General features: G+C 37.7%; 1 pseudogene; it reads left to right on the top strand.

Moving 5' to 3' along the window:
- LOC108717397 overlaps window positions 1–27,023 on the top strand; it is a 98,537-nt pseudogene that overhangs the window by 18,212 nt on the left and 53,302 nt on the right.

Below are 27,023 nucleotides of genomic sequence, written 5' to 3'. Positions count from 1 at the left end.
TATAAATTATGCACCAATTTACATGAAGCCCAAATTGAACCATGTGCATATATAGTGCATACATGGTGTATACAGTATATGGTGTATGTATACAATCCAATACAACAGATAACCCACAGTATTTTCATGTCTTATTTTGCTATTAGAAAGCTTTGGTAAAACTTTTGCCCCTTCCCTGGCATAGCATTAATAAGAACAACAGACATACTTTACTGAGAGGTGGCGGCTTAGGAAAATTAGCACAGAGGCTTATAATATATTATTATTACAGACTTTTATAGGCATATGTATATTGCATGTTGTTTTAGAGAAAATTAAAACTGACAATCAGCCATTACTGTAATTGCATACTGCAAACAGCAAAGCAATTAATAACAGATTCTTGTCACGCGTTCTATGCCCTGGAATAGGCAGTGGCAGGCCATAACAGTAGAGCCTCACCAGAACTGCTGTAGATTGGATAGACAATTCCAAGCCAAGACTAACGCCAATTTTCCCTGCCGATAATGAAGCTGGCAAGTGGTCTTTGCACATATGGTAGATGGATTGGTGGACTCAGCCTTTGCTGAGCACTGGCCCCAAAATAAGAGAGCAGCCAGACAACTGCAACGCCTCAGCTTTTATTCATACACGACAAGGACAGGCACAATCATTCAAGCTTTGGAAGAGCACAAAATGAGTCTGTTTATTTTGGATCCTTCCCTTGTACAACAGCTGTGTGAGAGGAGGCTACTTTAGGAGAACACATCTCTCAGTTTAGTTCTAAAATAAAAAAAATTACAGTTTCCATATTAAAGCAATTCCAGCTATTATGTTTTCCCTTTTATTCCCCCCCCTTTTTTTTAACCTAGCATCCATTTGTGCAGATTAGCACTGCTACATTTTTAGATGTTCATAAATACAGTACTAATATGTTTTATGATGTTTTTTTATTTTACTTTTTCTAATCCATTTTTTTTGTTAGTGTCCATTTTTACTGCTGGGCTGATCTTGAGGGCTGTTTTCTTATCTTAGAGGCCCATGCACTTAAGGATTGTACCTAGCCCACAAAGTGCTGCTGTTGTACGCTACTCACTGCTCAAGGTGCCATTTTGTCATAAGCAGCAATTAAGGGTAAGGCCACACAAGGAGATTCGCCTCGTCTTTTGAGTGACTATCATTGTTTTTCCCCATAGGCTGCAATGAAAAGTTGTCTGCGCTAATGCACACGTGGTGATGCGTTTTCTATAGTCGCCCGAAGTTGCCTCCTTGTGTGGACTAGCCTTTAGAACAGGACTCCCCAGCACCCAACCCCTCCACTCTCCAGCTTTCACATTCTGAATGAACCACAAGCTAGGGGCATTCCAGTTGTGAATTATTTAAACCCCATATTATGGTATGCAGCACTGGCTAATGCAGATTGCATGGCTGCCTCTAGATGCAGCACACAAATTACATTGGAGTGAAGTGCAAACAACAGGGTGCTTTGTACCATTCAACCATTAGATGCATTTAATTACCAAGAAAGGTGTGCAAAGTGCAGTTTTCAGGAAAAAATTTAATTTGCATACGGTGGGAAATGATAAAGTTACGTGGCCGTATATTTTGCAGCAAATACATTACATTATACAAGTCCAGGGAACCTTAATAAAGAAAATAGAGTTGTTATAATGCCCTAGACATGAGCCCAGTGTATAGTTTATGTCCCATATGTTAGAAAAATTTTACGGACCATTGCACGGCTATCACTCAGAAAAAAGGAAAAGACGCCAGCGTTTTTTGGGACTCTAAATATTGAAGAAGTCCTATGCACTCCATTGCACTTTTGAATTTGCTGAGTTACGTCTGTTCGCCAGAGTGAAAATTGAGTGTGAAGCAACGATAGCGTCTATCTCCTTCACTAGCAAAGTGACGCCTGCGCCGGTTAGGAAATCGGCGAAGTTCCGAAATGACATCACGCTGGTGAATTTTCTCTAGGGAATCTGTCTCATAGTATGAATTTGGGGTCAAAGTCATAAAGGCAATGTGAAAATACATATGCTATAATCAATATAGGACTGGCTCCCAACTTCCAATAGGGAAGGGCACCATAGCATATGGCATTCAACCTGCCATAAACATTAAAGGAAAGAGATTTGCAGAGTAGCCCATTTTGTGGCATCTTTCACAATAACATGAAAGTAATGAAGACAGAGATGATATGCTGATGTTTATGTGGCATGCAGGAATGCCATGACTGAAGTAAAAGCTTCGCCAATAGAAAGGTAATGGCAGAAAACTGGGCTAGGCTCAGTTATAAAGGCAAGTTGGTAGTTCTTTTATTGATGCTAATGAGTTTATAATGTGTTTGTTTTGCATGTCGTCTAGCTGCTGATTTTTCCCTAAGGAATGAGAACGCACTAATGAATATCAGTTCTGAAACCAAAGGATTTGCATGCAGTACCACGGCCTGTAATTCTCTGTGTGCACAAATGAAACAACAAAAATCATAATGAGGACTATCTTCATTACACTGGAAAGGAAAACACTGGATTAAATAAACAGGACACAGAAAACCCTATAAACACATATATTTATATATATATAAATATATATATATATATTAGGGATGCACAGGATTCGGCCTTTTTCAGCAGGATTCGGATTCAGCCGAATCCTTCTGCCCAGCCGAACCGAATCCTAATTTGCATATGCAAATTAGGGGTGGAGAGGGAAATCGCGTGACTTTTTATCCAAAAACAAGGAAGTACAAAATGTTTTCCCCTTTGGTTCGGTATTTCGGCCGAATCTTTCACGAAGGATTCGGGGGTTCGGCCAAATCCAAAATAGTGTATTCGGTGCATCCCTAATATATATATAATATGCTTAGCTGGTGCACTCTTAACAATCCACAGCTGCCTGGGTGCTGGTCAACACATTAGTATGCAGTAAACAAACAAGCCAAACTCCAAGGACTTAATTTTGAAAAATAAAGGTGAAGTTTTATTCTCAATGTTTAGGCTCATTAAATCTTCAGGATTGTGTCACAGAATTTTTATTGATTCATCACTCGTGCATCCAGTGTTTCAGCCCTTGTTGGGGCCTTTATCAAACAAACTTTGGAGCAGAAAAGTGGGTACTTACTGGGCTTGTGTGTATATATATAACGAACAAGGGAAAGTTGTGCTCACCACTAATTTTTAAAACCATTAGGTGGGGGTGCAATGAGGCTGTGACCACAAAATACATATAGACAAATTAAGCGTAGGACTGGCCAGATATGGGATGACTTTGACGTAGTTGGCCAGCTTAAATATATTGCAATATATGGACAAACAATCCCTGTTTTGTTTAAAGGGTAAGGCATTTTTCAGTAGCTGTATGCACAAAATGTCTCTGTCTTAAATATATTGATAATGGGTTGAGTGCAGAGGACTCTTGTATTTGTTGTCTATATATATATAGAGAGAGAGAGAGAGAGAGAGAGAGAGAGAGAGAGAGAGAGAGAAAGAGAGAGAGATAGAGAGAGAGATAGAGAGAGAGAAAGAGAGAGAGAGAGAGAGAGAGAGAGAGAGAGAGAATATCGGCAGTCACCATTCACATAGTCACTTGCTGGGTGCTAACCAATAAATAATTATAGCAGTCCATGAAAGCACTCACAGCAGTCGCCATCCAGCGTGTATTAACAAATCATTTATTGGTGCATGATGTATCAACGCGTTTCGGCTCCTGGAGCCGTCGTCCTGATTGTCTTAGCCGAAACATTAGTTTCTATTTTTGTTTAATAAATATTTTTGCCTCCATAAGACCTGTGAGTGCGAGCGTCTATCGAGCCTATTTATGATTTTTATGCTTTGCACCCAGGCAACATACACTTCCACACGTGCTGTGCCGGCATCCTTGGGTTTATATATATATATATATATATATATATATATATATATATATATATATATATATATATATATATATATATATATATATATATATATATATATATATATATATATATATATATATACACACATACATACTGGTACGGCAGTCCTTCCTTTATTTTTTATGGAGGCCATTATTATTTTACATTTAATATGGAGAAATGTTTTTGTGACAGAATAACTCCATCCTCCCTTTTTTTTTACATATCACCTACCATTTGTTTAAAAAAGGGTGTCAATTATAGGAACTACTTAACACAGCCATGCCTCAATTATTCCATTCTCCGCTTTTTAGTAATGGAGCACAATGGACCAGCAGCTGCAAAATAGACACGAAAAGCTTTGTCAGATAAAGCTCTTTTTGTTTTCTTTGTGGAGCACCAGAGTCAAGACACAAAACATGAAGCCATGGTTGCTTCTACTGTATACAGGCCATTGTAATAGAAAGAGTGACAGAATTCTCCTCTACTTATTTATTTATAGTTCACTATAAATTAATTTTTTATCTAATATTCCACAGAAAATGGCCTTCTAATGCCGAAGGGAGCAAGCCGTTACATTCAGCACATGCTGATATAGATCATGCCGGCTAAGCAGAGCCCTGGCAGTGCAACAGATCCCTCTCATGTAATAGCAAACTCTAATGGTCTAGAGACACATTTGATGGTGCTTTTAAATTGGCAGCAAATTAAAGGACCATTGTACTGACCAGCTATTGATTTTGAAACCAATAAATGTCTTGCTTGGATGTCTTACATGTGAGCAAAACAAGGGCCAGGTCTGGACTGAGATTCAAAATAGGCCCTGGCATTTCAGCTACACAGAGGACCAAACAGCACCTCACCAGCCCACTAAATATTGCCTGTCTATGGCAATTTACAGAAGCCCCTCTGGCATTTGCCAGAACCCACAGATTGCCAGTCCGGGCCTGACAAGGGCACTTCCATGATTACCATGAAAGTTCATAATGAAATCTGTGTATTACTGGGGGCAAATAATATGTATGCAAGTATACATTTGAGGGGTCTAAAAGTTCAAGTTTTTTTTTACTATAAAATCCGAATTTTTTGTGGAAAAAACGTAATCTTTTTCTAGATTTAATATACCCAAAAGATGGAAAAAGTCAGAATCCAAACATCTGCCATCTCAGACCTGACGAGGTTGTATATAAGTCAAAGGGAGAGGTCCCTATCCTATTTGGAAGTTTCTGTGGTCTGCGCTGGAATTAGCATGAAAATGCGACTATTTCAGGCTTTTCAGACAAAAATCCGAAAAATTCGGACTTTTCGAGAAAAAGCTAGGATTCAGGATTTTTTACAGTTTCTTCATCTGTGTGTTTGTATTATGGTCTGCATAATGGATAGGGATGTAGCGAACGGCGGAAAAAATGTTTGCGAACATATTCGCGAACGTGCGTCCAAAAATGCGAACGGTTCGCGAACGTCGCGAACCCCATAGACTTCAATGGGAAGGTGAATTTTAAAAGCTAGAAAAGACATTTCTGGCCAGAAAAATTATTTTAAAGTTGTTTAAAGGGTGCAACGACCTGGACAGTGGCATGCCAGAGGGGGATCAAGGGCAAAAATGTATCTGAAAAATACATTGTTGACACAGCGCTGCGTTTTGTGCTGTAAAGGGCAGAAATCACACTACGTCACTCAGGTGATGTTTCTGGACACGGAATGTGAAAAAGCTCACACAGCTAGGTGGCACTTGGTTAAAGACTGGGCAAACAATGCCTGCAAGGGCAACGTATACAGTAGTGGATACGGAATATATTATTGCTGCTGTAAAAACATCACTCAGGTGATGTTTACGGACACGGAATTATTATTGTTATTTAGACAGAATGTGAAAAAGCTCACACAGCTAGGTGGCACTTGCATACCTCCCAACTGTCCCTCTTTTGCCACTCAACCCCCTGTCCCTCTTTTGGAAAGTCCCTCTTTTCTCTGCACTGAACAGCCAGAAAAAAAAACAGTTTCTAACTTAATTAGCTTTTGGCAGAGAGCTCAGAACAGCTTACAGGTGCAAATAAGATACTTTGTAACAATTTTGACTCTGGTTGGTGCTGGTGGTGGTGAACTACTAGGAGGAGCAGCACACCAGTCCCTCTTTTCTCTGCACTGAACAGCCAGAAAAAAAACAGTTTCTAACTTAATTAGCTTTTGGCAGAGAGCTCAGAGCAGCTAACAGGTGCAAATAAGATACTTTGTAACAATTTTGACTCTGGTTGGTGCTGGTGGTGGTGAACTACTAGGAGGAGCAGCACACCAGTCCCACTCCTCAACACAGCTAGATTAATAGCACTGGGCTCTTACAGTAGCAAAGTAAAAAAAACAAAAAAGAAAATAAAAGCAGTCCTTACAAGGACTATTGGGTTACAGGCAGCAGTCAGCAGATGAGAGATCAGCAGCAGGACAGCTGCCCACAGCAGCTACATACAGAGCACTGCAGTAGAAGGTAGATTACTAGCCAGCAAAGCTACCTAACCTAAAATGTCCCTCAAATCCCTGCAGAGTTCTGTCCCTACAATACAGAGCAGTATCAAGTAGATTACTAGCCAGCAAAGTTACTATCAACTGTCCCTCAAATCACTAAACAGCTCTCTCCCTACACTAGCTCTTCCAAGCACACACAGACAGAATGAAAAAACGCTGCAGGGCTTCAGTTTATATATGGAAGGGGAGTGGTCCAGGGGGTGTGGGGGTGGTCCAGGAGGGAGAGCTTCCTGATTGGCTGCCATGTATCTGCTGGTCTGGGGTGAGAGGTCAAAAATAAGCGCCAGCTAAGGCGAACCCAAATTGGCGAACGTCGCGCGACGTTCGCGAACATTCGGCGGACGCGAACGGCCGATGTTCGCGCGAATTAGTTCGCGGGCGAACAGTCCGCGACATCCCTAATAATGGACCTGCAGTTCTAAATGGCTGGAAGCCCCTCTTCCATATCTGTTAATTCCACTGTGTATGCAAAATTTCCTTTGATGGCTGTGTGCAGAAATTAGATTTTTATGTGCATTTTCAAATATCTGTGCAACATATAAGGAGCAATGTAGGTGGGATCGAGCAAATACTGTGTTATGTTTGTGGATACAAATGTATGCACATGCAAATGTATACAAATGTATAACTTCTTTGTGCACACCCACAAGCACAAAGGCTACAGGAAACACTGATCAGATGAATAGAAATTAAATATGAATCAATGTTTTACAGGACATTAAACGGCGGAAATAATTATTATAAACGCTGCAGAAGGTTGGAACTGCTGGGTTACTGTTGAAATTTTTTAACATTTCAATAGTCTGTCGACCAATTTTTTTTTAAGTTGCTACAGATCACCTTTAGGAGGTTGGTTGATGTACAACAGTAGAATGGAAAATGTCAATATATGTTTTGTAATGCCAGATACATAATGTAGGCAACTAAACCATGTTATAGCAATTCTTATATATCTCAGTGTTTTATTTAGTATTTATAGCTCTCCAGTTTGGAATTTCAACAGCTGTGTAGTTGCTATGCTCCAACTTACCTATCAGTTTACCAACCAGTAGTTTGTACAAGAGACTGGAATCTCAGTAGGAGAGGGTCCAAAGAGAAAGGTAAGTATTATAGAATAAAGCAACAATAGCAATTCAGTTGTAGCCTAACGGAGCAATAGTCTTTTGCTGCCTAGGTCAGTGACCCCCATTTTAATATTGTTAAATACAGAAGAAGTAGGAAAATAAATGCAACGCTTTAACAAAAAAAATAATAATAATAAAGACCAATACATTTACTAAGAATATGACTTTCTATAAAATATTAATAGCTAACTTATAGTTGAACTGTCCCTTTAAGGAAGGAATACCGTAGTTTTGTTTTGGTTTTTACTATGACAGCAAATTTAAAGGGCTTAACTACTGAATGAACATTGATTCTTTGTCTGGGTTCTTTACCTAGACCCCCAAAATGGCTTCTTTCTAACTTGCAAGTCATTCCAAGGTGTAAGCTAGGCAGTGCCTGCACTTACTGCTTGTCCTAGGCAGATAGTAAGCACACGGCTATACTTCTCCTGCTAGACCCCCTCTCAATAAATTTCCCCTACTTGCTCCTATAATTAATATGAGAATCACTTAAACTATGCATGGTATTAATAATGCTGCAGTGTTGATGCCATGCATGAACTGGGAAACAAGGTTTTGCATAGGATTAAGTGATTCATATACACTGTGTACCTTAGGCCAGGGTTGGTCATAGGCATTGTAGACTTCATGGTACAGGTATGGGATTCGTTATCCAGAAACCGGTTATCCAAAAAGCTCCGAATTATGGGAACGTTGTATCCCATTGACTGCGTTTTATCCAAATAATCCAAATTTTTATACATGATTTCCTTTTTCTCTGTAATAATAAAACAGTAGCTTGTACTTGATTCCAACTAAGATATAATTAATCCTTATTGGAGGCAAAACCAGCCAAATAATATCATTTACAATTTTCTAGTAGATATAAAGACCCAAATTACAGAAAGATCGATTATCCAGAAAACTTATGGTCCGGAGCATTCCAGATAACAGATTTTATACCTGTAAGCAAACACCATTATATATATACAGTATATATATATATATATATATATATATATATATATATATACAAACACACGATCTGGAGCACTCCCAAGTATTGGTCAATGCCTAGGTGCTGGTTAAATAATCAATATTGAATTAGCAAACAAACCGCACAACCAGGTCTTGCATAAAGTGTAAAAATCAAAAACTTATTTTATTATCGACGTTTCGGCTCCAAACTTAAGCCGTCTTCAGGAGGACCTCCTGAAGACGGCTTAAGTTTGGAGCCGAAACGTCGATAATAAAATAAGTTTTTGATTTTTACACTTTATGCAAGACCTGGTTGTGCGGTTTGTTTGCTAATTCAATATATATATATATATATATATATATATATATATATATATATATATATATATATATATATATATATATATATATATATATATATATATATATATATATATATAATAACCATCCATAGAGGATTCGGCACTCTCAATACTTAGTTCAAATGTGCCTGGGTGCAGTGTCCAAAATGTATAATATCTATCACACAGAGAAGGTCCGCAATCTCAGGACTTGTGAAAGCAGCCAGTTATAGCAGCATTCACTTAAGCAGAGAGACCCTTACACAGACTCTTCTTGGAAAGATTAGAGGATGCTTTATGATAGTTAAACTAAAAATCCCAAAATAAAAAATTCCCCAGGAGGAATTATTAGTTACCTCTATGTCTTTTCTCCTCACAGTAGCGTCATTTCCCTAATCTCTGCACTGTCCACAGGTAGTTATTATTTTCCTCTTAGAAATTCATGTTGAATGACAACAAGAAGTAATTAGGCAAAAATCAATCGTAACTATATTGTCGATATGCCATTTACGCCTGGAGATAATTACAGTTATTTAGAGGCTACTCTATGTGAGGTCAGGAATTAGTTTGTTCAAAATACTGTTTTCCAAGTCATTCAAAAGATTTTCCTTTAGGTAACATACTGAGCCATCTTTGGGCCCCGCTGATAATTTCCTCCCGCGTCTTTTCTCTTTTCTCCAAGCAGATTTTAATAATATTCTCCTCATTAGATGCGTGACTCATTCATTCATTTGCTTTCTGCTTCCATGACAAATAAAACTGACAATAAAACTAAAATGCTAATTAGCTAATTACAGAGCAGCATTTAGTGCTTGTTTTTCATTGTGCAGTAGATTTCATATTTTAAGATCACATGTGCAGTCCTTCACACTTATATACACATATTTATTAGATAAATATAAATATTTTTTTTCATGCTTTATCTAAAGGGAAGTTCACTTTTAAAATCATTTTTGCAGGACATTCTAGGGGGTACTTACTATGGTCACAGTTATGCAAAAAATCCCATTTGTTAAAGATGTTTGCATTCAAAATGCTCTTCTTGCAGTTATATATAGTGGTGCTCTGCCTTCCTCTTGTTTCAAGTTGCAAATTTCATGAAGTTGCACCTATTTATATATGGAAATCCTTGAACGACCACCACCTATGAATCAGACAGTAGCGTCTAGGTTCTCACAGCCTGTGTCAATCTCTGTAGCACACTTGTACAAAAACAATTGGATTCACTCCTACTCTGACTGGCAGAATTTACACATGCATTCATCAGTTTTGATGCATCAGCTGCAATTTGCTCAGGTGCATCTCCACTGGCAACTGCAATTACTTGGCAATGAAGGAGAGAAACTCTACATTGTGGGTAGAAAAACACAACAATTGTGTTCGAAATTGCACTTGGCCTGCTGCACTTGTTATCTTAAATGAGTCCTTCTGTGTGTTTGCTATATTTTAGTCTTGATTTTTTTATTTATTTATTTTCATAATGCAGGTTTCCTTTCTAGCCAGCTCCTATTTATCTTTCATTATGACATACAATCTGCTGACTTGGTGATATTGTCATTGACTTTTAGCAACCTGGCAGCAGTTTAAATTGCAAGCTGAAGAACAAGAAAGTCTGCACGATTGTCTGCATCATGCTAAATGTGAATGCTAGGACTGGGTTCCCTTATAAATTTTCTATGTCCAGTAGTTCATTTTTGACTGTGCCGGTCTGACAAGTTACTGTCCAGACTGGTGAGACTTTATGCGAACTAGAAAGGGGAATATCGCCATTGCATTGTTAAGTTGTATATTACAGGTAAAATATTCAGAATTTGCAGTCAGACCATTTGGCCATACTAGAACTGCATATGTTTAATATTCTCCCGTAGCTGGCTACACAGTGCTAGGTAGATTCATGATTTTGTTGATTTACTCAAATTAAACATGTTTTTTTTAGGTATGAATGTAGGTGCTGTAAAGCATTTCTGAGCATTCAGAATCCTATATATACACAAACCTACAAAACCGTCCAAAAGATTTTCACTTAAAGGCTGATGTGTTTTGGACAGTAATGTGCGTCGTTGGATGGGGGCCAGTAACACAATCTGCAACCACTGTGATAAAGTGTGGGAATGAACCTGTAGAGGGGAACGTAATTAAAAATCTCAAGTGTTATTTAAAATGGTGTTTTTGCGAATGTTTAGCGCTGCTCGCAAAGTAAAATAATTCACTGGCGAATATTACACCGCTAAGCAAAGGTTACCATTAACACCTGCTCTGGAGTTTTGTTAAATATTTTGTTGCAAAATACTCTTTGCAATTGCAAAATTTCATTGCATAAGTTTGCAAAAACCATTTGGTCGCAAACTTTGCAAGGAAGTAATTGAGATCTATAATCGGTAAAAAGGACACAAACACGGTCGCTAACATTTGCAGTGGTCTTTGCGACTGTCTTTTCCCGAATGCAACCTATTGCATTCCCCCATATGTGTTTATACTTTCCATGTATTGGCGTTAATATACTGTATATAAGGGAGTATTTATGCTTTGTTCTGTAGAAGGTGAAATAAATATAAGGCAAACTGAATTTCCTGACAGTGACCATGGCTCCGGTGTACAGCAAACACCTGAATGCCCTTAACTTGTCTGTAGCTGGTGCAGCGCTCTTCCTGCTCTACCTAATAAGCAAGCGGGAAGAAAAATGGCAAGCTATCTGTACAAAACATCGAGAAGAATTGAAAAAGGAAAAAGCAGTGGTTGATAGGGTTTTCCTTGCACGAATTTGGCGGATCTTGAAAATATTAGTGCATAAAACTTTGATGGGTAATTTGGACAACAGAATAACGAATGGTGATCAATTGCTTAAACAAAATGTTGAAAAGTTTTGTTACAGTGTGGTGGACTTGTATTCCAATCTATGCAAGCCATTTTTGGATATTGTCTTATACACAAGCTGACAAGTGCTATTGGAGCTCAGGGGCCAGCAAGCATGATTAGTGATAGGCGAATTTATTCGCCAGGCGCAAATTCGCGGCGAATTTGCGCGATTCACCGCCAGCAAATAAATTCGAGACGAAAACGAGACGCCGGCGCCGTTTCGCGAATTTTTTGCCGTTTCGTGAATTTCTCGCAAAATTCGCAAATTTTCCAGCGAAGCGAAATGGCGCAAATTCGCCCATCACTAAGCATGATGGCATACCTCCTTGTCTCAGGCCTTTTCCTTACAAGCCGCAGAAGACCCATTGGCAAGATGACTGTTACTGAGCCTAGATATAAAAAGTGAATACCTCTATGTTAATTCAAGATTCATTGCTAACAGTGAAGAAATTGCCTTTTGTAATAGAAATCAAATCTACTCTTCCTTCCAAAAACTGCTGGAACATTTGCATAACTTTATAGTTTTCCTGTTTATCAAAAGTGTCCTGATTGTTATCAGCATTTTCCTGAAAATTCTTAATAAATAGACACATTGATCAATGTGTCTGATTATCAGAATATGTTAGATTGCTTTATTTACAGTTATAATTGAGCACCATTCTTTAAGATGTAGTGATGTTGCTCAGTGCTACTCGGCAGCAGCACTAAGTTCTATCACCTCTTTGAATCACTGCACCCTGATTTGTATTGCATGAAGGAAGGAGGGATTATTATTGTTAAAAAGCTCAGTGCCATTCATCGACACTTGATAATTAGGCTCCATGATATATTTACACTTTAATATCTCTAAATTGTGTTGGAGTTTTAATGGAAAGAATTAGGTTTGGAGGTGGTGGTAATAGTGGGGTAGTGAGTGAGCTTAACTTGCTGTTAGCGTTCTAGCCAAAGTCAAGACATCTTTTAATTGAAAGGAAGAGAAAACCAGTCAATTTACCCCTTTGTGTTGGGAGTCATATTAGAGTGATAGAGGTTATGTGTGACATGTTCATGATATGCGCCTCTTTTGTTTGGCTTTCGTGATTTTATGTGAGCAGAGAAGGAACAAAGGGCCAGCTTGCATATCACTCACTTCCTTTTGCTCCTGTCTGGAAACTGTATAGGAACTGATATGATCAAACCATTTCAATTCTAATATGACTCATTTGTGTCTTTACACTGCTGGGCTTTGTGGGATCCCTACCAACACTGTACAGAGACTCAGCACCAGTGGAAAGAGCAGCAGCTGCTATTTGTTCCCTGGAAACCCCTGGGGCAGAATACACAAGCAGTCAAATGCTTCACAGCTTTGCTTAGACCAGGTTATCTTTTACTACTAATGTCCAGACGACATGTAACTTGCCTTTGCATTTTATTTCCCCATAGCTGGCAATAGAGTTGTTTTCCATAATAGTAGATTTGTGGGTTTAAAAGGTAAACAAGTATCTTGCATGTATCTTCCCATAATCATTAGGTGCACAAATACAGTATATGTGTTTACAGAACATTCCTTAATAGTGTATTTGCACTCTGTGTATTAACAGGAGCTGTCATATTGATTAACCTGATTGTTGAGTTCTTTATAGACTGAAGTGGGGCAGTATCATTTATTTACAGTCTCTATGGATCCTCTTCTGTAAGGGTGGCCATAGACACACAGATCCTATCGTACGAATCGAGGATTCGTACGATTTTCGGATCGTGTGTGGGGAGTGCCGACAGCTTTCGTCCGGCAGAGATTGGTCGTTTGGTCAATCAGTCAGGTTTGATTTTGACCCGGCCGATCCTGCCGGAGCCCATTGCACATCGTAATCGGATCGTTCAGCTATACGGCCGAACAATCAGATTACCCCCGATATAGCCATGCTCGTTAATGGCATATCGGGGAAAGATCCGCTCGTTTGGCGATGTCGCCAAACGAGCGGATCTTTGCGTCTGGCCACCTTAAATGTGTAGGTAGAAGTGTTGTATCTGTGATAATAAATGCTTCAGTAAATACAAGGAATGCAACAAATTTAATATTTGGTCTGTGAATTTGTTTGTGAATTGGATCGATTCTCATGTTATGTCAGGCTATAAAGCTCTGGACAGTTGACTTAAACTGAGTGAAAACTGAGTGAAATTTTTTTTTATCACAGTTGATCCAATTTTGAGTTTCCTCAAGTCGTAGTGATGGGCCAATTTGTCCTGTTTCACTTCGCCACGAATTTCGCAAATGTTGCGCGAAATTCTCAAAACTGGTGAAAAATTCACTAAACAGTGATTTTGAAAATTGTCACCAGCGTCAAAGTTGACGCGTCTAAATTGGCGCCGGGGTCGGGAAAACTTTGACGCTGGCGCCGAAACCGTCGTTGGCGTCAACATTTTACCAGCAAATTTTTACAGCAAATTCGCAAATTTATTTGCGGCGGCGAAAAGGGCAAATCTGCACCTGTCGAATATATTCGCACATCACTACTCAAGTGTGAATAAGCAACAAAGGCTTTGACTATGGTTCAGTATTCAATCGAATCTTTACAGAGGATACAGTGTTTGTCCAATTTAAAAATTATAGATTTGGTGCATCCCTAATAAGTACTGGAATCCTTACAACCACAAATGCAGTCGGCGGAACACGGAGTGCACCTGGGCCCGGTGCCGGTTAGTTTTGTTACTGCGCAAGTGCAAATGTGGTCATTCTAAAATGGATGCTAGGTTGTTCATGTATTGATAGTGTTAAAAGTGCTGTGTCCCAACACACTTTTTGCACTTCTGCATTGTTGCAGTAAGCGCTATTGCATCTGTCCTGCCTCTCCTCATAATTCATGTGCAAGTGTTGATGCTGGGAACCCCAGGGTCTGCAGCTACTGCCCCAGTAATTCCAGGGTTTTTACAGCAGGTTTCATCAATAGACGCTACAGACTTACACCCTTGCACACTAATGTTTTTAATGCGTGTTGGAAGTGATTCAACACTTTGAAGATGCTAACTGTAGTTGTGTGCAGTGCAAGAAAACTGCTCATGTACAGTATTTTTCAACCCATGGGGGGTTATTTATCAAATGCCAACATTTTCTCACTTTTTTTCAGAAAACCACTCTGACCAAATCCACACAGACTTCCCCCCTATTTATTAATACATTTTCACTACACAAAGCATTGTTAGTGGATTGGCCAATACTTGCCTCATACTACAGGTTGAGCACATGACAACGGCACTAATAAAGTCAAATATACGCTTCTATGTTCAATACAAAGGTTTATTGATAACACACAGTAATGTTTATAACGATGCCTGCAATTTTCACTGTGCCAATCTAAGATAATGTATCTGCACCACTTATACATGTGCTATTGTTATGTTTATAAGAATTTCTTTTTCTTCTATGAAAATAAAATTTTCAAATAATAAAAACAAATGATAGAAGGGGAAAAAAAAAAATTAATACATTTTCACAAATTTTTCTTGTGCGGATAAAGTCACGATAAAATTGTAAAAAAAAACCTGAATCAGATTTTGGACTCGAAATCTACATTGCCCGAAAGCTAAGATTTTTTTTGGAAACTGAGCACATCTCAGAAAATCTTCCAATTGCCATTGACTTTTACATGTTCTCTGCAGGTCTGAGTTGGTGTACTGTTTTCATCTAACTTTTAACACCATCTGACTTTAATAAAGCCTGAAAAAATTGAGTTATTTTTCTCAGAATAAATTGTACTTTCCCCTTTAAAAGTCCAACTAGAAAAATTCAGGGCTTAATAAATAGCTCCCTTTATGTTGCTGCAATGAAGCTGGAGTTTTGGGAAATTGTTGGAAAAACATGTTTAATGGTATCTGAAAAATACTTGTGGTGAGCAATACAAAGACAATTAGATGGGGTATTTAATCTGGGAAAGTAAGTTACACACGGGCGGTGTTACCTGTGGTCCCCTGCGTTGCGCTTTCTTCTGTTCAGCCGCAGGGGAGCGCAGGGGAGCGCAGGAGTAGACGCACTCAATTATTGTCATAATAAACCGAAAATTGAGCCAGGCACTCGCAGGTTTACTGCAAAAAATGTGTTTTATTCTCACTCAATTATTGTCAAGGGGGCTGTACTTACTTGACAATAATTGAGTGCGTCTACTCCTGCGCTCCCCTGCGGCTGAACGCAAGAAATCTCAATGCAGGGGATCGCAGGTAAAAACGCCCGTGTATGGGAGCCCTAAGAGTAAAATTTAGTCCATTTAGGAATGCTTTAAGAAATAATTATTGAATTAGATGAATGTGATTGTAGGACTGGGCAGGTTTGAATATATACAGTAGATAATACAATAATTTACAGTATACATTGTAATACCATATTTGTAATAGAAAAGCCTATTTTTAAATTATTTTCTGTTGGTCTTTGAATTATTTTTCAATTGTTTGCCTCCCTCTTCTGAAAAAAAATGAAATAATTAATAAAAAAACTCAAAAGTGTTTAAAACATTGCTTTTGCCTCAGTCTGCGTTATACTGAAAGATAATTTAAAGGTGAACCACTCTTTTTATATCCTTTACTTATTGCTATGGGAAAGGATTGCTGTTACAAGCAATATCTGTTCTGCTGTTAAAGTCTCTGCACTACTGACTCCAAGAAGAAGCCAGCTGATAATCGGAGATGGGAAAACTGACATCTGCTAAATTGTTTCAAGAGTCAAACCCAAAGAACTGAAAGGGATTAACGAGCACTTCTTTCAGTTGTTATATCTGTTACAAGTAACTCTAAAACCTTTGAAAATGTATGGTTCATTCAGTATACAACAACAGTTTTGAAACAGTTTAATTTTCCTTTTCTGCTACTTTTTTTCCCTAACAGAGTGGGGATGCATGCTACTTATCAATGCTCCAAAACATCCTAATTTTATGTCTGCACTGCTAATCTGTGGTTGATACTGTATCATATGGACATCAAAGCAGCCTAACCCAAAGTACAGATCAGTATGCATTATAGATATTATGTTGAATTGTGCTAAGGGACAGCACTCGGGTTGCTTTGCAGTGCTCGGGACTGTATTTAGCTGATGGAAGCCAGAGTCTTACTTAGGTCCCTGTTTCACTCCTTAAGCAAGAAGCTTTAATTACTTGAGTGCTTTAAAAGTAAAATTCTAACAACTCTTTTGTTAATGGACTGGGTCTTTTAGAAGTCAATTTTCACGTGTCATGTAATAATTATGTCTTTCAGATCTAATGTTAAGCAGACAAGACAGTCAGACTTCTGTTGCCGTGTTGTCACAACAAGAAAACAGCGATCACAACACAGAGGAAAAGGTGAAAAAATATGTAGATGTATTTAGAGGTTATATTTTTGCACTGATTACCCTTGTGCAATTACAGTATGCTCAAAATACAATATAGAGAATCATTTAGCAAGACCAAAACCAGGCAACTTTATTTTTTCTTTTTTTTTGTTTTTAAATAGTTCCAACTAAAGCAAACACTTTGGCGGCCATTTATCAACAATGGGGGTCCAAGTTACCCTAGCAACCATGCATTGATCTGACTAAGGGACTGGAATATGAATAGGAGAGGGCATGAATAGAAAGATGAGCAATAAAAAGTAGCAATAACAATACATTTGTAACCTAACAGAGAATTTTTTTAAAGGGGTCAGCAACGCCCATTTGAAAGCTGCAAAGAGTCAGAAGAAAAAGGCAAATAATTAAAAAACTATAAAAAATATATATAATGAAAACCAATTGAAAAGTTGCTTAATTGGCCATTCAAAAACATAATAAAAGTTACTTTAAAGGTGAACCACCCCTTAAATGTAATTGTGCAGATGTCTAACAGGCATTAAGTTACTGAATACATCAAGCTAACCTGACACTCCAATATAGAGTATATTCAAAGCAAATTGTTTGAATTTTTAAAAATGATTTCCCTTTTCTCTGTAATAATAAAACAGTACCTTGTACTTGATGGTAACTAAGCTGCAATGATCCATATTGGCGGCAAACGATTTTTTGGGGTTTATTTCATGTTTAAATGTTTTTAGTTATGGGAAAACCCCTTATCCAGAAAGCCCCAGGTCCAGGCAATATGGATAATAGATCCCATGCCTGTTCTTCATTCTGTATTTTCTGTCTGCTGTAGAGAGTTTTGTAATATCCATCTCATTACAGATAGACTTGAAGAATGATGCAGCTGCATTCTCTGCCGGAAATGATACGATGGAGCCTAGAGAAGAGGAGACACTGCAAGAAGTAGTTTTTGTTTTTATTAATTGGTATCAGTGGCAATTCTGTCATTAGAGTTTTAGAAATTTTTAGAAAAAAACTTCTATGTTTTAGACCAGACCGTCATTATATCTTTTTTGTCCAGTAATATTGTATGTGACAGACTGTATTCTGCATACCATTCTGCTGTGGATTGGAAGTATAGCACTCACAGTCTACTTCCAGTTGCCCATCTTCTCCATATCATGCCACTGAAAGGCATTTCTATAGGGTTTTCTTTTGCTATACAAAAACAGACAATCTTAAGGACTCAAGGTCATTGCTTATTTGAAGAAGTAGTCTGTATAAGGTGAAAGGCCTATTCACAATGGCAAAATAAAGGCATCATTGTCTCCTTGAAGTGGCTGTGCTAGCAGGTGCAGCAGTCTCAAAAATCTGATGGATGTAATCTTTATCATGTCTCAAATGACTAAGGTTGCATTCATTGTATTATGTGCCTACCGCCCAACAATCATGGCATTTCTGTGTTCAATCCTGCATTGCCTTGTACTTTATTGTGACAATTTGTTATTCACAGATAATTAGATATTTGAGGGTGTACTCATTTACCTTAATGCAGTGTGCAAAATACAGCGCTGAGCATGTTTTTTTCCACAGTGCAGCATTTCCCCCAGAGTTCTAGCCACAATGCAGGCAACTGCTGCAGTTGCATCTGATTTACCAAAAAATATGCAACTGCATGTGTGCTCTGTTGCAAAATGAGGTACGGTTGCGCATATTTTTGAAGTAATTTCTGCTGATTGCTTTGCAAGTGATGCTTGTGTGTGATCCTTAAGGTGCAAATATGCTGCATCTGTTGACACTGGGAGTGAAGGGAATCTATGAGCTGCCGCCTGGTCAGGAGATGGCAGTAGCTCTAGGGCTCATCTGAGTCAATAGGCGGGTCTTCAACAAATTCAAAACAAAACCAGGAAGGACTAAGCAGTACACCTATTTGAACCTGCAAATATAGCATTTTGATGCAAGTACATTAAATTAAGTTATAAGGTTATAAGGTTATAAGGCAGGTTCTGCCAAGGTTGGGGTTCTTCTGATTAGACAAGTTAAGGTAGGCAGGTCTTTGTAAATTTAGTATGACACTAGGGGGCAGATTTATCAAGGGTTGAATTTCAAAGTTAAAAATACTTCGAAATTCGACCATCGAATTGAAATACTTCGACTTCGAATATAGAAGTTGACGTTTTTTTCATCAAATTTGGGTATCCTGCGGTCGAAGTAGAAGATTAAATCCTTTGAATCGAACGATTCGAAGGATTTCAGCGATCGATCGAACGATTTTACTTCGACTTCCAAAAATGTAGAAAAATGCTATACGCTAACATAGCACTTCAGCAGTTTTAATTTGCTAAGTATTGAAGTCAAAGTCTTTTTAAAGAGACAGTACTTCGATTACCAAAATGGTCGAATATTCTAACTATTTTACTTCAAATCGAATTCGAAGTCGTGGTATCCTATTTGATGGTTGAAGTATCCAAAAAATTATTTCAAATTTCACATTTTTTTACTTCGAATTCACTTCGACCCTTGTTAAATCTGCCCCTAGGTGTCACAGCCAGTTAGGGCTAGTTAGCAAGGGTAGCTGGCACCCCAACCAGGAGAAAGTGGCTTAGCAACCGTGACTCAGCCACAGAGAGGGAAAAAGATTAAGATTATGGCAGGGCGGACAACCCAGGCCAAGGTGACGGAAAAAGCCTACCCAGAAAGGTCAGTGGGCACTGATGTGGCGTCAGACTGGCTGAAGTAGGGGGTGGCACTAAGTAAAGTTCTGCTGGGGCGAGGTAGAGGAACGTAGATCTTATGATGGACTAACTGACCTCTACGTGGTGCAGTTAAAAGGCCTTTGGCTGAGTTTGCAAGTCTGGATTGGTTTGGGGCAGTTGGAAGAACCTGTTCATCTCAGAAAGAAAATTGAGCAAATGGTGATGCAAGACAATGAGTTAATACACATTTGAAAATGCCTAATCCCTTATTGCAGTTCAGTGATATATTAAGCCGGTATCCTGCTGCAGATGATGCCATCCGCACGAGGAATTGCAGGGCTCAAGAGACCGGGAGCAATGCAGCAGAGAGCCAGCGTCTCTATTCTGCATATAAAGGTGATGTCACGGCCTTCAGCATCCAGCTTTTCTATATCGATGAAAAGCAACAGTCAATGTAAGTGTACAAAAGATGGAATGTGTTGTTTACCACTTGTGTTTAAAGGATAATTTCACAAAAATGTCTTTTACTTTATTAAAATATATTATCCAGCTGTAAGTGCTTGATACATGGGATGGTTTTCTTTGTTGTTTAATTTTAGTGGGGTTCATTTATCCTACTAATGTTGCAAGGTGCAAAATGAGGCATTGAAAAATGACATATAAAGATCTCTGCTGTTGCCCTGGCCTTACATTTGAGCACAAGTGCATTTTATAGTCTATGTTAAATTGTGGCCTCAATATAGTTAAAATATTTGAATAATCCCTTATTTTGCACTCCATAGCGCTCTTGTACTTTTGCTCTAGAGCATCGTAAATGACCTATGACTGAAAGGAAGCAGATGAATATACAATTCTGGGGTCCATTATTTGGAAATCTTAAAAAAATGATTTCCTTTTTCTCTGTATTAAGAAAACAGTAGCTTGTACTTTATCCTAAGATATAATTAATCCTTATTGGAGGCAAAACCAGCCTATTGATTTCAATTAATGTATAAATGATTTAGCAGATTTAAGGTATGTTGATCCAAATTATGGAACGACCCCTTATTTGGAAAACCCAAGGTCCCGAGCATTTTGGTTCCATACCTGTATAACAAGATTTTTAAACCCCTAGAGGCTATAACATTTTCAATAAGTAAAGCAGATTTCCCAACACTTCTTACAATAAGTAAATATTATATAAATTATATCTCTCAGAAAAAACATCTTTAGCTTAAAAAGAAGCAAATGATAAAGCAGTTTTTGTTGCCTTTTGTAGCAAGTTCCACTTTTCCCCTCATTCAGCTTTGTTTCATTGTAATTTTGTAATCTTTTTTTAAAATGCACTGTTTTGTTGTCAAGGTCTGTGGATTTTTTGAGCTTTGCATTCAGTCTGTTTCCTGTGCTGCCACCAACTCTTGACTGTTGTAAGATACAGGGCTGCAATGCTACAAAATGTAAGCTACAATGGCCTGAAAATGGGCAGCACTGTCTGGGTCAGTGTTAGGGATTGATGCAAAATGATGATACAAAGATACAAATTATTAGTTAGAGAGCCCTAGCATAACACCAAGAAATTGAGTCATTTTCTAATGATATTGTAATATATTTTGTTAAATTTACTTTATTTCTGTGTCATGTTTCATGGACTATGTCTCAAAAGACAGCACATAACCCTGATTGGAGACCTACCGGTATACAGATTGTTGTAAACAGCTGTCATTATTGTTAATGTGGTATCTGCAACAGCTATATCCTATTTCATCCAACCACTTTTGTGCTATTCCTGTCTTCTGAAATTGGCACTACTGGTATTTTAATTGTGGGCTTTGAATTTCAGAGTTTATAGCCAACACTATAGATTTTTTTTCATGATTACCACAATGAGTAATTTATTTTTGGTGAAACTGTCTGATAGGCTCAAACATTTGCCTGAGCCCCACTTATTCCCTTGTTTGGATTGCTGGGAATATCTCTTTAGTTACTAGCATCCTATAAAGTTACTATATAAAGTTGACCTAAATGTTCTATGACTCTATGGGGCCGATTCACTAACTTCGAGTGAAGGATTCGAAGTAAAAAAACTTTGAATTTCGAAGTTTGTTTGGGCTACTTCGACCATTGAATGGGCTACTTCGACCTTCGACTACGACTACGACTTCTAATCGAAGGATTCGAAGTAAAAATCGTTCGACTATTCGACCATTCGATGGTCGAAGTACTGTCTCTTTAAAAAAAACTTCGACCCCCTAGTTCGGCATCTAAAAGCTACCGAAGTCAGTGTTAGCCTATGGGGAAGGCCCCATAGGCTTGGCTAACTTTTTTTGATCGACGGATATTCCTGCGATCGTTGGATTTAAATCCTTCGAATCGTTCGATACGAAGGATTTAATCGTTCGATCGAAGGAATAATCCTTCGATCATTCGATCGTACTATCTGCGCTAAATCCTTCGACTTTGATATTCGAAGTCGAAGGATTTTAGTTCCTAGTCGAATATTGAGGGTTAATTAACCCTCGATATTCGACCCCTAGTGAATCGGCCCCCAGGTGATGTAACAGTGCAAAAAGGGGACTTCTCTGGTTCTGGATGTATTCACTATAGACATGTATGCCTTGTCCCAGAGGTGCGTTTAGGAAAATATGTTTTATGTATATTGTGTGTGTAGAAGAGTATTACGAGCTTGAACATGAGGTTTTCATTCACTGTTAATACCGTTTTTACCTGCATTAAAACTTAAAACAAATCCAGTACTATGGTTGAGTTAAAATGAACAGCTTTCTTTAGCTCTGCTTCCCATTGAGTTAAATGCAAACGTTAAATGTTTCAGGGGTACCTGTTTAGTATTGTACTAAAAGTTAAAAAATATTTCTGTGTCTTTCAAGGACAAAGACTTCTGCATGATCACTGTTCCTCATCTGACACCTGAGTTTCCTCTTTGTGCGTGCAGTCCCTTTGAGCACATGTACTTTATCCCAGGAACTGTACATGTATCATCCTGCTGCTCCTATCAGGTAAGCAGAAAATACCTGAAAAACTCAGGAAGTTCCTTTGCCTTTACAGGATATTTACAGATTGCTTTTTACTTATTTTCAAGTAATCTTTGATGTCTAGTGCATAAACAGATTGGGGTGGTATCTATGAAACAGTCACTGTGCAGGGAAGCTCCTCTCTTGACATGTACAGTATATAGCTGATATACATCACTGGCTGGTAAAACTGAGATTGTGGTCAAAGAGCATCAGAAGTCCCAGAACAACAGTATTACACTAATCTAGAGGATAAGAGGACAGGGCCATGCTGCCTGTTTGATTGTATATTGTTTTACCCCTGACAAAGACCTTTATTTGGTCAAAATGTGTAGGGCCATATATTTGACATGTCATTTTTGTATTAAATACAATTTAGATTTTTTTTTTTGAGTGTGCACTCCTTCCCTTTATTTTTACTCATTTTCATTTTAGAGACTATAATGGGGAGCCTCCACGGTATAAGCACCTCACAGTTTATATTCTATACTTTTCAAATTATCCTTTACATTGATCTAATGTTTAGCCCTGCATACACAACAATACACCCCAAAGGATTTCCAATAAATAAATTCAACAATGATTTTTACACCCAAGAATTTAATGCTGTTTTTGCATTCTGTGATTTGGCATATTCATATATAAAATATATATCGGTTTTTGCATGGAGTTGCAATTTTCATGTACACCATTTGTAGCAGAGTTGAAGGCTAAAAGAATAAAGTAGCTAATCAAATGGATAATGGGATCCAGACATGTATCAGGGCTACAGGACACAGAGCCTTAATTAATGAGCACAGATCATAACGATAAGAACACTGAGCATAATTAATCATGTGTCTTCTGTTGATTATTTATCTCTGGTGGTTTCCTGGAGCCTAGACTTAAAAACATTAAAAAGTTAAACTTCGCATTAGTCCCTGAAAGCCCCCCAGTAAATGCCTGTCACAATAAAAATAGAAAACAATATTCACATTTTGGAGTGTAGATGCATCTCTTGTATTTATTAGACAAACAACTCAGACACCAATTATTATTTGATCATTTGTTTTTTTTTTTGGATGATAATTCTTCTGTGCGATCTAATTGCATAAGTACAAATTGCATTATATAGATAACAAGTGACTAATGTGGTCACTTGTCTGGAGAGAAGATGGGACTGTTCAAAGACTTTGAAAAGTCACAATAATAAATGCATAGAAGATGACAGATAAAGCTAATGTGCCATTTTATTCAATAAATGCCATGCATGGGTCATGTGACAAGCTTTATTACTATCATTTTACTACATGTTGTCAGTCATTGAACCACTAGACATTGTCCAGGTACACAAAACATGATTTGACCCTTTCAGCTACCTCCTTTAACTGAAGCAAAAGTTTAGCACCTAAGCCAAGGCTTTACCTATATTCATGCCAGTCTTTTAAATATACAGTAAATAGAAAATCTGAGTAACTTTCCACGTCTGAATAACTGTGTCTATTAGGTCCATATGTATTAGTTCCTAATCATGCAATACTACAAAATGAAGTCTTGGGGGCCCATTTACTTAGTTAGAGTGAAGGAATAGAATAAAAAAAACTTCGAATTTCGAATGTTTTTTTTGGCTACTTCGACCTTCGACTAAGACTTCTACTTCGAATCGAACGATTCGAACTAAAAACCGTTCAAATATTCAACCATTGGATAGTCGAAGTACTGTCTCTTTAAAAAAAATTTGACCCCCTAGTTCGCCACCTAAAACCTACCGAAGTCAATGTTAGCCTATGGGGAAGGTCCCCATAGGCTTTCTAAGTATTTTTTGGTTGAAGAAAAATCGTTCGATCGAAAAATCGTTTGTTTCGATCAAACTATTTGCTGTAAATCCTTCGACTTCTATATTCGAAGTTGAAGGATTTATATTCGGCAGTCGAATATCGAGGGTTAATTAAATTCGACCATAAGTAAATTTGCCCCAAAGTGTGCTAAAGAATAGCAACCAGCACATATATATAGGTGTGCGACCTATTTATTTTATTTTAATATATATATATATTATATATAATACACAAAAGCCATGATTATCTTGTAAATTATATCCTTCTAAACGATGAGTTCTGATGGCATCAGTTATAAACGGTGAGTAGTCACATGACTCACTGAAACTTGTGTATTACAATAAATAAAGTACCCCCAGTTGCAAAATATGAGGATATTAGAAGTTACAGAGGAGTGCCATGACCTGTATAAAAACACTTGGCCTTTCGGCCTCATACTTTATATGGTCATGAAAGTCCTCGGTAACTTATAAAATCCTTATATTTTACAAGAGGGGGTACTTTATTCATATATACTGTGTATATATATACAGATGTATCAATAAAATAAATCAATAATAAGGCAAAAATATAAATAAATGAATAAATAGCTAATAACAAAATGGAGCTCTATAGGACACAAAACCTCTACACATTTTGAGGGATTCCAGTAACTCTTTCTTTAGAAAATGTGCAGCATGTGGCTATTGTGAGCCATTTCTGTGTGACAGTGTCCCCAGTATTAGCATCTGATTCATTCGGCACAAGGTATGTCCGTGAAGGAAACCCTGGAACAACAGCTTTAATTGTGTTGCGGTTTTAGGAGTATTTTTGGAGCATTGTTCCAGCCATAATTAATCCAGCTTGTTTAATTCATGACTATGCTCAAAAATATTGTACACATATAAAATACATTTTATACCTTTATAGCATTCCTGCAAACGGGGTTGGCCATTTATTTCTTCATTCATGTAGATCAGCAACCATGAGGTGTATCTGGGTCTACCTAGTGGCAGTTCTTTTAGGTGGATGTGCATGCATAATCAAAATGGTCAAATGCTGATGTGCAGAGTAATTGGTTGGCTATGCATCAAGGGAGGAGATCTTTGTAAGTTTTATCACTTTAGCATGGTTAACTGGTGGTCAACAGCCAGTTCTGAGGCCTGATAGTAAAGATTGGCACAACTGGTAATTGCCTTCCTAAACATTTGTAGTATATATATATATATATATATATATATATATATATATATATATATATATATATATACTTGATTGATCTACATATATATGTATGTATTTGTTATGGTCATAGTGAATGCAGAGTCCAAATACATAAAGGAGAAAGATTCCTGATGAATCAAATGAACACCCAAACTGGGCCTATAGCAAAGACCAATTGTCAGCTATACTAAGCATTTACAGAATGATTTCTCAGGCTCACCCAAATGATTTAATATGTCATCATATATGATGAGCTTAGATTTTCACTTATTTTACTTAGGACTCTACTGATATATACTGCCATATCTGGTCCTACCATGCTGATGAAAAGCTGGAGACAATCTGGTTCTACCATGCAGATGGAAAGCTGGAGACAAAGTCTGCTGAATGTATTAATCTGACTATTGCCGTTTCTTCTAGGATGGGACTCCGGTTTAAGCTTTTGTAGCTGAAGTTGCCAATCAGATTGTTGGTGTTTCTGTCCTCAAAAATGAAATGGTAAAGTTTACTGTTTGTCCATTACATTTCTAGACTCACATAAAGGTTTATGGAAAGTGTCAAGACAATTTCACTTTCAGTTTTAAAGTTTTGAAACATAAAATCCATGGCTATAAGAAAGTATAATGGAAGTGCAACTGGTCTAACCAAAGTTGCCAAATATGCAAAAAAGGGGGCTTGAATAATGCATATTCTATTGCCACTGCTTCACTTAGAATTCATTATTTGCAGATGAATACATTTTACAAATTTAATTTGATTAATTTGCAAAGCCGCCATACAATGTCAAAGTAAAACCTGTACGCCTGTCGTAACTGTTTGCCTTATTATTATTAGTAGTAGTAGTAAAAGTAGTAGTAGTATCATCATCATGTTTTTCATAGCCTGGCAACTCTCTGCCTGGCTGTATTTTTTGAAAAAGTTTCTTCTTACCAAGTCACCCCACTGTAGTTTATATTGCAGAGAGATCTCCAAGATCAGCACTTTTTTAAATACATAAAACAATCAAAGGGGCAAGTTTGCTACAGAGTGCTACAACTGCCTTCCTTCTGAATATCTCTGCTGAAAAACAGAAGTTATTGTGGGTGCCCTTGAAGGCTGATTTAACGTATTTTGTTTCCCTTATTTCTGGTATTTAATTGTATAATTTGGTCATAAAAGAATTATCCATACAAATTCCTATAATATATATGTGGATGTATCCATCATCATTATAGAGCATAGTATACACATTTTAATTGGTCTGGTATATAATAGCATCTTTATAGACAACTCTATTCACATTACATACATAATAGCAAATGGCAAGTATCATATTCCGTACACAGAAATACACAGTTGAATGCATATTG

Source organism: Xenopus laevis, chromosome 5S (genome assembly GCF_017654675.1).
Source record: "Xenopus laevis strain J_2021 chromosome 5S, Xenopus_laevis_v10.1, whole genome shotgun sequence".
Lineage (NCBI taxonomy): Eukaryota > Metazoa > Chordata > Amphibia > Anura > Pipidae > Xenopus > Xenopus laevis.
This window is presented reverse-complemented; position numbering and strand designations above follow the sequence as displayed.